Source organism: Orcinus orca, chromosome 4 (genome assembly GCF_937001465.1).
Source record: "Orcinus orca chromosome 4, mOrcOrc1.1, whole genome shotgun sequence".
NCBI lineage: Eukaryota > Metazoa > Chordata > Mammalia > Artiodactyla > Delphinidae > Orcinus > Orcinus orca.
In genome coordinates, this window is record NC_064562.1 from 98,349,351 (window position 1) to 98,368,247 (window position 18,897).

The 18,897-nt window shown below is 37.3% G+C and overlaps 1 protein-coding gene across 6 annotated transcripts in view; it reads right to left on the bottom strand.

Moving 5' to 3' along the window:
* Positions 1–18,897, bottom strand: part of PCDH7 (protocadherin 7) — a 409,263-nt gene that overhangs the window by 262,131 nt on the left and 128,235 nt on the right. The window lies entirely within an intron of this gene.

Consider the following 18,897-nt stretch of genomic DNA (forward strand, 5'->3'; position numbering starts at 1 on the left):
AAGACATTTGCCATTTCTACCACATGAATCTTAGTTTTAACTCACACTTAAGGGTATAGTTATATTTCCTGTTCCCCCTTCTGTCTAGCTCTATGTTCTGGGGGAAAAAATTATTGCAAGTTTGCTGCCCTATCAAATGAGAGCCACATACAGAAACTTCTTTATTAACTGTTGGAGGGCTTCTTCTGTTCTTTTAAAGCCCTATTTCTCTATAAACTATTGTCTTGTTCCAGTTTACCATGTAAGGATTTCAGAGGAGTAAAAACCCATCAAAAAGAACAATACTTTTCTTTTGCCCAAGATACTATTTGTGGAAAGCATTTTCCTTTTATGGCCATGGCTAGAAAGCAAATGATTACTCAGCAAAGCTATCTAAGAAAAATATTCATTTGCTTCATTTCACAGAAATGCAACCTGAAAACCTGAACAGAAAAGTTAGAAAATAGAGTAAATTTGATCTAACATTATAGCCACCTGGTGTAAAAATGACTCGATTGAAAATGTCTGCGTCAAAAAAGGGAGGCAGTAGTGTGTGACAGAAAGCATATGGACTTTGGGGTCAAACAGATCTGTTTTTTCCTCAGTTTCAGTCTATTACCTTAAGTTTACAATGTTAATAATAATAATACTTTCTTGGAGATGTTTATAATAATACGTTCTTGAAGTCATGTAGATTTCAAAAGTAAACCTGTTAGGTAATAAGTGAAAGTAAACTTCTCTAACCACCCCTCATTAGTCACACGTAAAAAAGGCTAAATTTCCTGATATAGTACTTTAGCATGGAAATACCAGCATCATTTATTTTGCCAAGTAAAGCAATGAGGGTAAAGGAAGGAACTGGAAGGAGTCATATGACACTGAGCAGAAATAGCTCAAGATTATCAGCTAATAACAGAGCTTTAAAAAGGCAAGAGTGGAGTCATAGCATGTTCACTTAACAAATGAGAATTTTTAACTATACAGCTTCAGGGAACAAAAGAGAGGGAGACTAGGCTGTGTACAAACTTTGTCCAATTTTCCACCCCATGAATATATGCCCCCAAATTTGAGGTGATAGCATTGGATCTGCTCTCTCCTCAGTCATTTTAGTTCCAACCTTCTGCTCAGCATGTGAGGATCTTTCCATGACAAGTGTGATTCAAGGGTCAAATAACACATGGTTTTCCTACAACATATTCTATGAGTATGCCAACTACTTTGGCTGGTACCTAACTTAAGAGTCCATTACTCATCACCAGAGAAAATAACCACTATGTTGGAAAGGCAGAAGGTATGTACAGTTGTATCAGTTCTTTTTTATGAAGTTTTCTAAGGTAATTTTCCTCAAAGTATGATGCCATTGTAAACCACTAAGAATATGTATAAATTATCATTTACTTTCAATGATTGTCTCATGACCTAAATGTCATAGCTATCAGAACTCTACAAGTTGATGTTTAATATGGTTAAAGCAGCCATTGCTCAGACGCTCAGATCCCCTCTGTGATGAAGATGGTCCAGCCTCTGTTTAAGATCCTGAAAGGATGGGCCCTCACTACTTGCCAGGTTTCCCATTTTATTTCTGCATATGCCCCATTTGAATGTTCTAATACTGATCAGAAGCTACTTTTCCTGTAACTTTTAATTATAGTCCTAAATACTACATCTTAATTCCTCCTAAACATGACAAATCTTCAAATATTTGAAATTTTAAAATGAAGCCTTATAAACATGCCAAGTCTTATATTCTTCAAGTCAAACATTATTAATATCTTCAACCTTTCTTTGTATGACCCTTTCACCATTCTGAATTCCTACCTCTTAAAAATTATTCCAGGGCTTCCCTGGTGATGCAGTGGTTGAGAGTCCACCTGCCAATGCAGGGGACACGGGTTTGTGCCCCGGTCTGGGAAGATCCCACATGCCGCGGAGCGGCTGGGCGCGTGAGCCATGGCCGCTGAGCCTGCGCGTCTGGAGCCTGTGCTCCGCAACGGGAAAGGCCACAACGGTGAGGCCCGCGTACCGCAAAAAAAAAAAAAAAAAGATTCCAGTTTTTTAAGTGTATTTTGTCATTTGTTACCTGAGATGCCTAAAAAGAAGCACAGCTGTTGGCTTGAAATTTGGGGAGCTTCCCAGGTAAAATCTGAAACTGGCCTCTGTACACAGAAGGCAAGGAGAGACCAACGAACGAGGTAAATCACCTCAGGTTGGAAGGTGACAGGTTAAATAAGCAAGAGAACTTACATATGATGCTTGTCTTGGGCAGTGGCAAGACGATGAGTAGATCTCCACGCCCACTTGCCAGAGTCTTAAAAGATTGTACAGGGGCTTCCCTGGTGGCGCAGTGGTTGAGAGTCCGCCTGCCGATGCAGGGGACACGGGTTCATGCCCCGGTCCGGGAAGATCCCACGAGCCGCGGAGCAGCCGGGCCTGTGAGCCATGGCCGCTGAGTCTGCGCGTCCGGAGCCTGTGCTCCGCAACGGGAGAGGCCACAACAGTGAGAGGCCCGCGTACCACCAAAAAAAAAAAAAAGTGTGACCTTCACTGGGTTCAGTCACATATACTGTCCAGATGGTCTCAACAACACCTTGCTCTCTCAAGACTGCGTCCTTGAAAATGGCACCCGCTGTGGAAACAGTGGGTAGAAAGTACATTTCAAGCATGGAGGCGGGGCAGAGGAGCCTCTGATTGCCTGGGTCCAGCTTTCGGGTCAACCAGAGATCTCGTCCTCTTGGTGACCTCGCCTGACAACAATACAACTAGTAGTGTCTGAGCAATGTGGTACCATCTCTCAGCTCCTATTTCTCATATGCTATAATCTTAATCAAGCACTCTAAAATCAATGGGCTCATTTTGTTGTGAGAGCTACACTCAGTGCTAACTTATGTTAAACTTATAATCACATGCAATTCCTGAAGATTATTTTTATATATGTTGCTCTCAAAGTTTATCTCCCTCATTCTTTATTTGAATATTGCCTTTTAAAAAAGTTTCCATTATCCATATTAAATCACATTTTATAAGACCCCACCCTTAATCCAGCCTGTAAGAACCTTTTGCACTGGTTTGCTTCGAGATGTTTACACATTGGATCAAGCCATGGTATCCTGGTAACCAGGAATGTGGGACAGCATCAGAAGTTTCCTCAGCTGAACTTTGAAAATACAAACTTTTTCCTTCACCGTATAAGACGACTGTTTTGGAGAATACAAAAGCACCTAATTTTTATGGACTGACTTTATTGTGCAATAAACAGTCTGTCATCCATTTATGTTTAACATAGAGTCTATAGCCCGCAGATTCAGGAATGAACAAAAATTAAACCACTTTCCTTAGTAAACTAAGCTCCGTTGACAATATGATTGTATGCTTATGTATGGGTGTGTGTTTTCCAATAATTTGTCTTTCTAATATAAAAGTTAAAGGACTTTCTCATAGTAATTGTTTACTAACTTTGAGTCTACAAATTCCTCTTTTTTCAAGGAAGGAAGAGAATTAATATTGCACTTATGGGTTTCTTTACATGTCTGTCTCTCACTATAAGCCTGAATGTCCTGAGAGGTGAGGGAACATATTTTAATTGGTTTTTGTTTCGAGTGTAATTAATATGCTCCTACTGTAATTAACACATTCCACTGAATGAATAAATATATTAATAAATGAATGAAAAGGTCATAGAATTCCATAGAAAATCAATATGGGAACAGAGAGATGGTCTTGGGGTAATTAACCAACTTCCTCTCTGGTTGCAGAATTCCTCTGCCAGTCTTTTGTGCTGCTGTGCTGAGCCAATTACAGATTAATTACAGTGAATTCTTGATTACTGGCATGCAGTCTAGCTGTTTTGTGGATTACCTATCATAACTACTGCTGAATTTATCTGCTGCCCGCCAGCATATGTCTGAGTTACAGTCAGCTTCAGTGATAGCAGCTGCATGCTTCAGGAAAGCACATTTATGTTGATAATTCTGTACAGAATACATAATTATGAAATTCATTCTGGTGGGGGCTGGAGAGAACCAAAAGGCATTCCAAAATAAAATGCAAAGTTTGTTTTTTAATTCCCAAAGTAAATGAGATGACTTGGATAAAGAGGTTCAAACAATTTATCTGTATCTTTCCACGATAGCTTGATGGAGCATAATTAGTATGCAGCCTATTCCTCACCCTGAAACTGGCTACCTGTCTCTGATAACTGATAATAATTGTGCCTTAATTTATTTTATTTTATTTTATTTTTCGCGGTACGTGGGCCTCTCATTGTTGTGGCCTCTCTCGTTGCGGAGCACAGGCTCCGCACGCGAAGGCTCAGCGGCCATGGCTCACGCGCCCAGCCGCTCTGCGGCATGTGGGATCTTCCCGGACCAGGTCACGAACCCGTGTCCCCCGCATCTGCAGGCGGACTCTCAACCACTGCGCCACCAAGGAAGCCCCATAATTGTGCTTTATTAATTCATGCTTTCATCTAACAAATATTTACGAAATGCTACAGTGTACTGGGCAAAATGCTAGGTGTTAGAGATCAAGCATTAGGCAAGAATAAGTATGGTTCCTGCCCTTAAGGAGCTTAAAATTTATTTATTGAAATAGACCTTGTGGTAGGCAAGAATGCCCCCCCAAAGTTGTCCACACCCTAATCCCTGATACCTGTGATTATGTTATGTTACATGTCAAAAAAGAACTGAGGTTGCCGATGGAAGTAAGTTTGCTAATCAGCTGACTTTAACAGAGGCAGATGATTCTGGATTACCTAGGTGAGTCCAATCTAATCGGATGGGTCGTTAAGTGGGGCAGAGGGTGGCAGAAGAATCAGAAACAGAGAGATGGCATCAGGAGAAAGAATTGATTGGCCATTGCTGGCTCTGAAGATGAAAGGGGACCACAAGAAGAAATGCAGGCAGCCTCTAGAAGCAGAAAAGGCAAAAAATGGATTCTCTCCTAGAGCCGCCAGAAAGAAATGCAGACTTGCCTGACACCTTGATTTCAGCCCCATGTGACACATTTAGGACTTCTGACCTACAGAGTTATAAAACGTAAATCTGTGTTGTTTTGAGCCACTATGTTTGTAGTAATTTTTTGTACAGCAGCAATAGGAGACTAAGAGAGACCTTCAATAAATAATCAATCAGATTAGATTTTAATTGCAATTGTATAACGTAGAATAAAGACTGCAGAAAATGTTATAAATATGTACCTAGGAAAACTTACCAAAATTGAGGTTTCAGGAAAAGCTTCCCTGAAATTTAAGCTGAGATTTTAGGAAGGGAGATTTCAAACCAAATGAAATGAATGTGGAAGAGATTTGCAGGAACAGAGAATAGCATGTATGAATGATCTGAAGAGAGAAGAAAGCTGGTAATGCTCAAAACCTGAACAGCCTCTGTGGATGATGCAAAGTGATTTTGTGAAGAAGAGGCCTAAGGCAATGCTAGGAAAATAGCTGGAGTTCAGACTATGCACGGTTTTACAGACCATAGTACAGACTTTCACCTTTATCCTATGGACAATGGAACTTTCTGAGGGCTTTATACAGGAAAGAGATATAACCAGATTTGTATTTTAAGATCATTCAGGCTCATTTTTGGATTACTCACTGAATTGGGAAAGAGAATGTAAACATAGGAAGATTGTGCTGGACACTCATAGCAGTGTAGATGGGAGGCAATGGAGGCTGGTACTGGGGTTAATACAGCAAAAATGCAGAGGAAAGGATGGACTCCAGATCCCTTTGAGATATGGACTCTGTAGGACTTGGTGATTATTTGGAGGTGGGCTGAAAAAAGAAGAGCTGGCAGCAATGATTCCTAGTCACCAGTATTAACAATGGTTCCATACACTGAGATGAAAAATATGTTGGCAAAGCAGCCTAGGAAAAAAGATCAGGGGTTCCTTTGGGAATCTGCTCAGTTTAAGATGCTTATGAGAAATCTATGCAAAGATGGTTAAGAATGTAACTGGAACACTGGCCTTTTTAGTATCCAGCAAGATGGCACATACTTGGCATGTTTGCTGCCACTCCTTAATCAATCTGCCGTTGGCCTCAGAAATCTTCCCAAAATAGTGTTCCCTATAACAATCACCAAATGAAGGAAGTTGGTATTGGGAATAAATTTATTTTCTATCCATGATCTAGACTATAAGCAGCAGCAAACCTTAAATTGTTACTGGAAATGCTATTAAAAGGAAAAAATGCTAGTACTCACAAGGAAATATTTAAATTATTTTGCCACTTCTCTCCTCTTTTTGTGCTTCCTTCCACTTTTCTATTTGAATTTGATTTTAATGTTTTCCATTAGAGACTTCATCATAATGGGGAACTAATTTGTTGGAATAGATATGTGTCAACATAACTCATTTGAAAAAAAAAAAACTCAGTATATAATCCTAGTGTACTTTACCATCACCACTACCATTCTCCTACACACACACACACACACACTTTCTAAAACAGAAAAACCACTTCCGTTTCTCTTTTAGAATTTCTTTCTTTGGTATCAATAAATTGATTGTGTGTGTGTGTTCTTTAAACCTGAAGATGTTTTGCATCAATAGTTGCTCAAAGTGGTTAAGAATATCTATTTATATGTTTCTGTATGAAAAAGACATATTTCCTATGAGAATTTTTTTCTGGCTACTAGATTGTAGTCATCTATAAAATTGAATAATTCCCTTATGCCATTTCCATCACTTTTTACTGAGCACATAATTTTTTATTGGAAGGAGCCTGTGACCATGAGTCCAAATCCCAGAGTCCTGGAGCAGCCGCAGCCCCGCTACTAAGTAGCCATTTTCCTTCGGACAAGTCACTTTAAATTTTCCCATGAGTTTCAAAAGTAAAATTAGAGTCTTGCACTAAATAATTCATAAGTATTTTAAAGCCTTAAAATGCTATAAGCTTAATACATAAGATTATAATGTCTTAAGTGTCACTATGAAATTACACACTGCATGTTAAATATGATTTCTCTCAAAGTGCCCAAATAGTACCACGTGTTATTAATATATGGCTGTAGACGCACGGAGTTCAATTGGAGGAAAATTTTTTTTTTTTGGCGGTACGCGGGCCTCTCACTGTTGTGGCCTCTCCCGTTGCGGAGCACAGGCTCCGGACGCGCAGGCTCAGCGGCCATGGCTCACGGGCCCAGCTGCTGCACGACATGTGGGATCTTCCCGGACCGGGTCACAAACCCGTGTCCCCTGCATCGGCAGGCGGACTCTCAACCACTGCGCCACCAGGGAAGTCCCAATTGGAGGAAAATTTACCATGATGAGATGGAATAAAGATGATCTGAATAAGGAAAATAAAAGGGGGAAAAAAAGCAGTAGATATACATGTGGACCAAAGGTTCAAAATAGAAGGTCAATAGGTAAATGGAGCATAGTGGAGATGTGTGTATTATGGGGAGGGGTGGTTAACATAAATCAAGTCATAAATATCTCTTATTTAACATTAGCTGTTGCTAAATCAAGTCACAGTGGCTAAGCCTATGTTATAGCAGAATCAGAAAGGCTTAAAACAACAGGAGACTATGAAGATGATAAAACTCGAGCTTCTCATGCAATTAAATTTCTGCCTCAGTCCCTGATGTTTGAGGTTATTTTTTATCACAAGTAGCAACAAATTCCTCGTAAACTATACCTATGCTGCAGTAGGAAAAAGAATTATTTTGTCTATCTTTCCATACGATCATGACTCTTATATTTCAAGTTGAACATATGCATTTCCCTATGATCCAATAATTTCACTTTTATTATATACCCCCAAAAATGTGTGTATATACACACCAACATACATGCACAAGAATATTTATAGTCATATTAAAATAATGGCTTAACACTGGAAACAACTAAAATATCCATCAACAATTAAATGAATAACAAACATGATAAATTAATCCAATGAAATACTATTCAGCAATGAAAATGGACAATTTACAGCTATACGTGACTTGGATGAATCTCCTAAACATTCCGTGATTTTGAACCAGAAATCAATTTTAAAACAAGAAAATCTAAGAAGTCAGGATGGCAGCTACTAGTGGAGAGGAGGTAGAAGTGATGTTTGGGAAACACATAGTTTACGGCAGGCTAGCCACATTTATTTGTTAATTTATGAGGTACTTATATTGATGTGTTCATTATTTTAATGATTTATTGACTGGTACACTTAAAGTTTGTACATTTTTTTGTGCCAAACGTCAATACAAAATGTAAGCAATGATTTCCAAACCTCACCAATGAGTATATGGAGAAAAGTATAATTAGGTAGAAATCACCATCAGACTTACATTTCAGTCATTCAACAGTCAATATTTAGGAACTCCTATTCCTACTGAGAATACTTTAGGAGGCAGAAGGCTAGTCCTTGACCAGTAAAAATCTTACAAGCCAGTAAAGGTGAGATAGAGGTAAACAAATGATTATGATACAATGTGATACACATTAGGGAGGGGTTCTCTGCCTGGGAACTACTGACATTTTGGTCTGGGTAATTCTTTATTGTGGGAACCTGGCTTGTGCACTGTAGAATGTATAGCCGTACCATGCCTTCTACCCACTCGATGCCAATAGCACCACTTCTGGTTGTGACAACCAAAAATGCCAGAAAATGCCAAATGTTCCCCTGGGGGTACAATAACCCCTCGTTGAGAACCACTGTATTAGAGCCATATATGGCAGTTTAGGGTTACCAAATGGGGAATAGCTAACTGCTTAATCAGAGGATGAGGCATCATTTTCTGGGCAGGAAACCAATATAATATCTTCTTCATCCCATTAAATTTTGGAGCAAGGGGAAGTTATTCCATAACTACAGGGCAAAAGTCCAATTTCCCTTAGTAGCACTCTAATCCCAGAACACAAATGAACTTTAAGAAAGCTTTAAAAATTGCAAAAGGGAGACATTTATTGGTAATGTTAAAGCTTTCAGGCCAAAACATCTCCCTTATCTGGTTTTAATAAATATGAAAGAATTTATTTTACTCTAGTGTTTCTCTCTTGTATATGACCAGAAGATCATTTATTTACTTATTTTTTCATTTCTTTAACTCACTTTGGGTAATAAGTTCTTATGAATTATGTTTCCATAATCATGTGGTTTGGAATTATACTAAATCAGCCTCATGGTATTATATAAAACCTTTAAAAATGTAGTGCTGCAGATATCAGAATGTCAGGAGAACAAATATTTTCATTTCAAGTAAGAAAGACTAAAATCACTTGGTGCTCCACCTGATGTCACTTATGACCCTTTTGTTGTTTAGCTGAGAAAAACTACTGAGAAAAGAGTAAAAAGCAAGATTTTTCTCAGTGTATTTATTTAAAACCTGCATCAACTAAAGATTCAGCAGAGACGGCAAACTCTAAAAGGATATTTACAATTGCCATAAGATATCTTGGTAAAAACACTGTACAAAATATACTCTCAATTCTGAAACATAATTCTGTGATATCTCACTCTATGTACACTTAAAAGAGGGCTGTTTCAGAGGCAAATTTCTTCATTTCACAATGGCCAAGGCATTAGGATGCAAACCTCTTCTTATACGAATAAGGGTTACCTCAGCATGACTTTATACGTTGCGAGGTACGGATTGCTAAGGGCAAGAAAGTTTTCTGTGGGGAGAATAACATGAGTCTGACAAATCTGGGTCCTATAAAGGAAATATGTTAAGCTACAGAGAATTTCACACTGCTGACATTTCTCTCTGAAATTCTTGGAGAGCCCAGAACAATTTTTGGCCTGCATCACCTCTAGGAATTTCCACTGGGTTTATACACTAAACATCATCACCTTATTACTAATTATTTTCCAGTTTAAAGAAATGTGTCATGGATAAGCTGGAAGACTAAGGATTAGAACTCAAAGGACCTGGGAAGCTAACTAGAGGTACAGCATTGTTTTGACCTGTTTCTTCAACCATAAAATGAGGGCTTAAAGGTTATCATTTCTACGGATCTTTTCAGCTTTCCTACAAGATAGACCAGACTCCTTTATGTGCCCTTAATAGGATTATATGTTTCCATGCTTAGAATTTATACATAGCTTATAATTTGAAACTAATGAGGACCAAAGTGAATCAGAAGTTTAACGTTGAAAAAATAAGTCAAATAAAAAACAAACAAAATACTTCTATGTTACTTAGACATAGTGTGTGGCTGACTAAAATATGATTATTTTCTACCATTGAAAATATATCAACTATAAATAATCTGTATAATGTTATTTTGACATGTACATATATCCAAAGATAATTATAACATTGTGCTTATTTTCTAAACAAGAACAATAAAAACAATGTCCCTAAAACATTAAATAATATAGTACTATGTAAGGAATTAATGTGTGAAAACTATTCATTTAACTACATTGAATTTATGAACCATAAATTTTTAGAACTTGAGAATAGTCAAAAATCATCTAACATAAATCCCTCAATTGACAGGTAATGAAATAAGGGCTACAAAGCAGAAAACAGAAATCTTTTTCATTTTTTCTTCTCATTTTGTTGCCTTTTCAACATAATGTGTATATATAGCTATTTTGCTCAAGTGGCTATTATAACATAAAGTGTGGACAAAAAAGAAATACATGCATTAATTGCTCAGACCATTGTTGAGAGAATGTAATGATCACCCAGCCAGTCATGCTATACATACATGCAGTATATCATTAGGGAATCAGAACCAAGTGAGTGGGGGTGAATCAGAGAAAAGTAATTACCTCTACCGGAAAAACGACTCAAGATTGTGTAATGCTAACGTTGAATCATTAGAGGCATCATCTTCTTATTCAAAGAATAGAACTTTAAGTGGCTAAGGTGGGGCTGCCATGTAATACAGCTGATTCCATAGAAAACCCATGAATCTCTCTCTGTCTCTCTCTTGCAGCTCTGCAACAACTTCACTTGATAACCAAGAAGTAAGTTCTAACCACAAACTCCAGAGGTCTATCCAAAGCCAGTACGTTTAATATACTGTAAAATATGTAGATTAAAATGTCTCCTTTTAATGATTTTGATACAGGAAAGTGTTGTACTTAAACAGCATCAAAACAATTCAGTTCAAAAGCAGATGACAGCATACTGGATGCTAGAGATTCAGACAAATATAAAATGTTTTCTTTCCTCCATGAGCCTAGAACCTAATAATCAAAACTGAAATTAGCCTGCATTTGTACTGTGAAAGAGTAACATGCTAAATTTTGAAAGATTAAAGAGAAGAATCCTAGTATGTTCATATTTACCTTTGCATAAACTTTTAAATACATTTAATAGCTTCAAAATTGGAACACTAAAAAAGAGCAAATGATGTTAGTTGGGGCCTGGGGCAGATTGAGCGGGAAGGTGATCACTTGAGAAGATTCTGGGCAGATAAACAGAATAGCTTGGAACAGTATATGCTTGTTCACATAGACTCTCAACATATGTAAGGAATGATGCATGATCTGAAAATTACAATAAATAGATAAGCCATATTTGGAGACTATAACCTGAAATCTTCCAATTTGAAAATACAGGTGATATTAAAACAAAGAAACAAACAAGAAAACATTAGGTAATCATTCATTTAAACCTACCAATATCCTATCTGCTCTACTTCTTCAGGGTAGCACAAAGAGATATTTTCTTCTGTTCAGTAGTGTATGTTTTGACAATCTGAGAGTTCACCAAACCTGTTTGTTTCCCTGGAGATTTTTCTTCTTTCTAAGACCCTCAGAGAAGACAGAAAGATCATGTTTTTGAAACCAGAGAGACCTGGCACTCCACTACTAACTAAACACATCGCAAAGTATTTGACCTCTTTGAACTAGGTGTTGACCTCAGATTTCCCATCTGAAAGATGAGAGCCATCTTTTACAGCTCTGAGAATCCAATGCCTTATTGATGTTCGTTCGTTGGTAGATTATCCAACAAACGTTAATTCTCATTTCGTTCACTAATTTTAGTATTTACCCTCCAAGAAATGTAAAAGATTCCCAGCTTCAGTCACATTTTAATAAAAGTTTACTTTTTATTGGTTTTCCCTCTGAACTAGTGTTCAAAGTGCCAACTCATTGAGAGAATTCTTTCTCGTACTTCTCAAAGAGATTTACTGTCTTTATATTGGCTTGGCCAAAAAGTTCGTTCGGGGTTTTTCTGTAAGATATACTTTCCTATATCTGTTAGAAGCAAAATCTCCCTGGCTTTTAGTATCCTTTCAATCATCTCAATTCTTTCCTTTTCTAACCTGGAATGACTTTGCCCTCCAAAAAAATCAGAGCCCCCTCCACTGCACATACAGGGGGACAAAATTAATATCTCCTGTTTTTAAAACATGGCTTGCCAAGAGGGCAATATACAAGCATTAGGGCAGACTGACTGGCTTCACCTGATGTCAATGTGATCTCCTAATTGCAATGCAAAAGTTGATAAAATGCTTAAATGCTGAATCGTCCTTACACATTGACCATGTCTTTGTTACCCAGAGTTCCACTTGACTTCATTGGTGTCTGAAGGTGCCCAGGATGAAAACAACAGAGTTTTGAAGAGGCAAATAGAAAGTCCTTTAAAAAAGCAGGCACCGTATTAAAAACAAAATGAGAAACTTCACTACAGCAAGAGTAGCGACAGTAAAGAACAAAAAAAGAAAAGGATAGAAAGAAGAGAATGATCTGTAGAAAACATCAGAGTCATAAGCTGTGAGGCTCAATACGAGAGATAGAGAACATTAACGCTGTTGACCAATAGATCTGTGGCAGCCAGCCTTCAGACAATGCAGAACTCCTGCAGGTAAATGATCTTATTTCCACTATTCAATGATACAATAGCATATGGCAAGGTGGAAGAATTCAAGGCAGGCATTTAATACATTCAGCTCAGAAACTACTCTCACCCAGAACACACTTAAGGTAAAAAAAAAAAAATCAAGCTTCATGTGGAGTGTCAGTACAACAACAAGATGAAGAACTAAAAGCCCAAGGGATACTAACCCAATGATAGGAGATCAGTAAACAGCTAATTAGCTTGGTTACATATACTTGGGCATTTGCTACTCTTGCCTAATAAAAGACACACTCCTGGTTACAGAGATATTATCAATATTATTTACCTATTATTTTAAAAACAATTCATGGTATTATTAACTATTAACTTGCTTATCTATAGGTTTATCTCTGAATATAATTCTAGTAATTGAGTACCTGCATCGTTTAGAATAATAAATGTATCCTCACTACAAAGGAAAACTTATGGTGGCAAAAACCAGAAAACAACAAACAAAAACAACAAAAGAAGACATAACAAGTTGGAACTTTTTTTAAAACTGAGAAAAATATTTGCAAAATATCATATATAAAGAGTAAATAACCAAATAGATGAGAAATTTAACAAATCAGTAAGAACCAAAAGGACAGACATGGTTGTGCTCATACAAATAAGAACAAAAGACAGGAAAAGGCTTCTGCTGAGCTAGAAAAATAAAATATGTTTCTTCATGTAGATCAGAATCGTAAACATTTTAAAAATTGACAAGGATCTGTATTAGCCATGTTAAAGGAAATGGAAACCTCAGGCATTACTGGTGATGTATTATGGTATGAATCAATGCAGGCAAAATTTCATATGCATATGAATAATAAATCTTTGCATAGACATATGACTGACAGTATGTTTGCCAAAATATTAATCATGGGTTTGAGTGGCTGGTGTAATTTCTGTTTATTTTTAGCATTTTTTTTTCATTTAAACCTGTATTACTTTAAATCTGTGCCCAAGTATGTACCATTTTTACAAAAGCAATGATGCTACTTTTATAACAAACCTCATTTCAGTTCATGTTAGAGTTTAGCCCAAATAAATCATGCCATAAAGCAGAAGGCTGGGATCTGTGCCATGATTTAACATAAACAAAGGAGAAGTGATCCAGAACAAAAAGGCTAATATAAATTACCTGGTTTTCAGGGTCTCAAAATAGTCTGACAAAGGTACGACTGGTGCAAGAGGGCAGGATGTGGAAGAGGGAAAACACATTTGATGAAGTGTCAGGATATCATAATAGAGCTTGTCATGTTGCTGCTGTTTGGCAGGACAACCTGAGTTTTCGATTCCCTCATCTCAAAAGTGAGGAGTCTGGGCTCAACTCTAATGTGCTAAAAAACTAAGATCCCAAGAACACCTATTCACAACCCAACCATGCTTTGCTGACACGAAAAAGCCTTCTACGTTTTGCAGGAAGCTCTACAGACAGATATAAACTGAAATTCTATTGGAAAACAGCTCCACATAAAAAGTTAACTTGGTGAAACCACATCCTTTATAAAGGTTGAGGGGTCATGGTCTTTAACAAATAAGATGCTCTGAGTGAGGGGAGATAACTTCCTTATGTCACCCTCAATAATAATGCTAATGACTTGATGAAAACAGCAACCAGACAGTCTAAAATGGTTAGGTTCCTACAGCATCGCTGATCTGAAGCAGACAGCGAAATTAGATTTCTAAAATATGCCTATTAAATGAAAAGCATTTGGAAAACACACCCTAGAAGGGAAGTCGCTGTAAAAGGTAGCAAGGTCGCGATGAGAGTCAAACAAGAGGGGAAAAGAAGTCGTGTTTTGACAGTGGGTTTGAAAAGGTTTCATTCAAACATCACCATTAACCTTGTTTTCTAATTTCAGAATGTATTTCATTACCTCTCTATTTCAAACTTCACGTTGACTCACCACCACCACTGCTGTTCCTTAACTGAAATACCTGACAAAGTGGAGTCATTTGAAGATTAAAAAAGAAAAAAAGAAGCTTCCCAAATTGCTCTGAGTTAGATGTACAATTTCACAGTCAAATATTACAGGATTTTGTTTTCAGAAAGTAAATCTAATTATCTTTCTTTTTTAGCAGTAAAAATGTGGATTTTGAAAGTCATTAAACTCATATTTTCAGTAAGCCTCATATATACACCTCTGTTTAATCTTATGTGAACAAATTATAGTCCTGGCTTACACTGATTTAAAACATATATAACAGAATGTAGTAAGTACTTGCAAAATGACCTCCAATTCACTTCAGTTATACTCCCCTAAGCATTAATAGGATATATATACATATATGTGTAAAATTGTTATTTCATATTTCATAAATATAAAACTGTGATCAAGCTTATATTGGTATATGACAACTTCAGAATATGAATTCTGTTTTTAATATCTGACTTCTAAGCTTTAGTAACATCTTATAATCTTGAATTATTTAAGAAGCTCTAAGTTTAATCTGTATTTCTTCTTTTGCCTGCCTAAATTCTCAGTCTAAAAGAGAAAGAGAACATATTCTATTATGAAAAGTAGGTTCGCGGGCTTCCCTGGTGGCGCAGTGGTTGAGAGTCTGCCTGCCGATGCGGTGGACACGTGAGTCATGGCCGCTGAGCCTGCGCGTCCGGAGCCTGTGCTCCGCAACGGGAGAGGCCACAACAGTGAGAGGCCCGCGTACCACAAAAAAAAAAAAAAAGTAGGTTCGAGCAATATCGAGAATTAATAAAACTCCTGTACATCCATAGAGGGGGAAGAACCCTTTTCTATTCAAAAATTAAATGTAAATACTCCAAAAGATTACTATAAAAATAGTGACTTAACATAGGATAGAGTGTGTTAAATCTTATAAAATCACATTTTTTATTTTTATTTTTTGGTAATCTGTTAATTCCTTTTGGCATAACCTCTCAGATGAACTAAATTTAGATGTTAAGAGAGAAACATTTTGTTTAAAACCAACGTAGAACTCACTGTATTTTCTAAAAATGTCCTCATTCCATCAAAAGTAAGAAAATGGGTTCAAGGGAAAAAATCAAGAGGGTTAAGTTCTCACTGGGTCCTTCAATAAAATTACTTGCCACTGCATTCAGCTGATAATCACCCAGAAGTGCCCCTTACATTAACAATGCAGCGAGAGCCGACATTCTACTGATGGCAGCGGCCATCCTGCAGATTAAAGCACAATGTAGATTTAATCTGCCCAATGATTTGATAGCCTCAAATGAAGGATTCTCAAATTTCATGGTTCTGACCTATTCAGGGTGAATAAGCATACAATAAATTGCCTATCCCCTGACTCTGTAACAAGAAAAAGAGCAGAATTGGACTATTCCTGGATTAACTCCCATGTATTACTAAATTTACCAACATAATCTGCATGCTGCAGAGCAAAAGATTACCCTATTAAACAGATTTCAAGACATTAACTTGCACTGATATATGACCATGTTTGATGCCAATATGGTAAGGTGGTAGCAGCAGGTTACAGTGAAGCCAGATTTCAAGAGAGGCTCATTTGACTGGTAATTAAGGATAACTTCCAGTAAAAGTGATTTCTCATCAGGCAGGAAAGATACGTTTGCTGCAAAAAGCAACAGTGCCCACTGGCCAGCTACAGAGTCAGTCACAGTCATACCAAATGTGCACGCCACAGTCACGCTGGAGAGTCTGGCTAAAGGGACAGTGACCCACCGATGTCTTAGGAAAGGACAAGAGTTAAGAAACAGAACAAAGCACAACTGTAAATGAAGAAGCAGGTGTACCTTGATGTTTTGCTCTGAGCATGACAAATCAAACATCTTTAGAAAGCTTTAATTTATGTTGCTCTCCCTAACTCAGGCTGATTAAATTAGAATCTCCATTATCCAGCAGTAGTGCTGCCAATGCATAGGCACTTCACCAACGTGGAGCTTCCTGTCCTTGTCAACAGACCCAGAAATACCACAACAGCAGATTTTGTGCACATTAAAAATTAGCAATGAGCCTTCTGGCTTCAGAAGGCAAATGCTTGACCTCCACTCCTTGAGTACAAGAAAAGATTCTTGAACCAAGGTAATGACTGGATCGTGATTTTAGGTGAGTCACTTAACTCAGAACCACAGAGATCTTAATCAGAAATATACAAATAATAATACATGCTTTGATTGAAAATAGCTTTTAAAATGATAAACATTACATAGAAGGTAATTCTTTACTTCTTGAATGCTTCTAAAATGTATTGCCCCTCACCTACCGCCACAGTCTTCCATCCATCCCTTCCACTGCTCCCAATTCCTTCAAACAGATTTCCATGGTAACCAAGAACAACTATAAAAATTCAGACTCCTGTGTGACATTCACAAAGAATATGCATGACTCCAGTAATTTTACTTTTGCTGCACCAATCTTAACCCATGTTTTCACATTCCTTTCAGCTTAACCCCCAAGGACCATCCTCAAGGGCTTTGTCTCTGGAACATTGTATTTTCCTTGAAGAAAGTGATAGAAAGAGCAAACTAAAGAATTTTAGAACTGAATAAGATATGCAAAAGCCTCACTTATTTAAATGAAGTCTGGGCCAGGGAGAATAGGTAACCACAAAAAGTTACACAGTTAGTGAGTATGAGAGCTAGTGAGTGGTAACCCAGTTCCCTTAATCCCCAAATCAATGCTCGGTATCTGGAGACATTTTTTTGTATCACAACCGCCAAGGGTGGGAGGGAGCAAGCTGCTACTGACTCTAGCCAGTAGAAGCCAGGGACTCTGTTAAATGTCCCACAGCACAAAGCACAGCCCCTAAAGAAAGAATTATATAGTCCAGAATGTCAATAGTGCCAAGATAGAGAAACTTATCTAGACTATGAGGTGGGGAAATGGAAAAATTTTTAATAGAAGTTGCAATAAAGTTTAAATTATATCTTGAAATGTCAAAGCTAGTGTATTAATAGTGGTTTTCCTTTCAAATTTCCACTCTCTGCCCAAATACACCATGAAACAAAATATGTTTCCAATTCTTCATAGAACTGGTATTTACTATCATCACATTTCATTTTACCTTGAAATGTTAATTACTGTACAGCAGGGCTCCATGGTTGATTTAAATTTACATTTGCTTTTAAATTTGACTAATCTAATCTCTTAGAAGCCCAGTCTTCCATAGCTACCCAGAGGAAAAATAGGCTTTTGAGTACACAATGGTTTTTAAAAAATCCTGGCTGATTTTGTAGTTACACTTTTACATTAAAGTCACTTTTAGCTTTAAGTAGAAGAAATAAGGGGTGCTAATAGAAGAATAAAATATATCCTCATTAACCCTGGATATCTGTCTTGAATATCTTAGGCATATTGTGACACAGTGATAAATACAAGAGAAAATATAGCTTCAGTTTACTTCCCCTACTCAGAAAATATGCTACCTTTTATGAATATCCTAATGTATTTAATTAAAAATTAAATATAAATATATAAAAGTTGAATGAGTCCTCCTAGTAACCAGTATGGTGCCTTACATAGAACCACTTCCTCTATCTAGCTTTCTACTCACCTTGCAACTCTGCCTTCTGGGACTCTCTGACTGCTAAATCCACTGTAAGAAGGTTCTTGCTGGCTACACCTAGAAGAAGTGGTTAATGATAAATGGAAGATAAATAACATTGCTTAAATACTTAATTCTCACCAAGCACTCTCCTAGACATTTTATTTCAACCTAGAAATGTCAAGTATTGGCAAGCATCCTCTCCATCACACTCCAAGGCAAGTCTCTCTAATCAATCATGTCACTTTCCCAATAACTAGGATTTGTCATAAAGTCCTTCTCAATGTGGCACACCAGCAAGCCATTACCAATTAATCTTTATGAAGCAACAGGTTGAATGAAACCCATTTGCCATCCCTGATAAACATTAAGAGCATAAATAAGAAACACTTTGCTGTTCAGTGAGGCTGGTCAACATTGTTGAACAGAAATTTTTCCCTTGAGATTGGTGGACCTGAGTTTAAATTCTGATTCTGACAGTTCCATATCAATTTCTACGATCTTCTCCACCTTATCCCCCACCCCAGGCCAGAGCACCTGAAATTCTGGGATGAAGGTATTGAAATTTGGAGGGCACGATATTATGAAATAAGTGTTTCATGTGCAAAGTTTTAAAGTCCTTCCT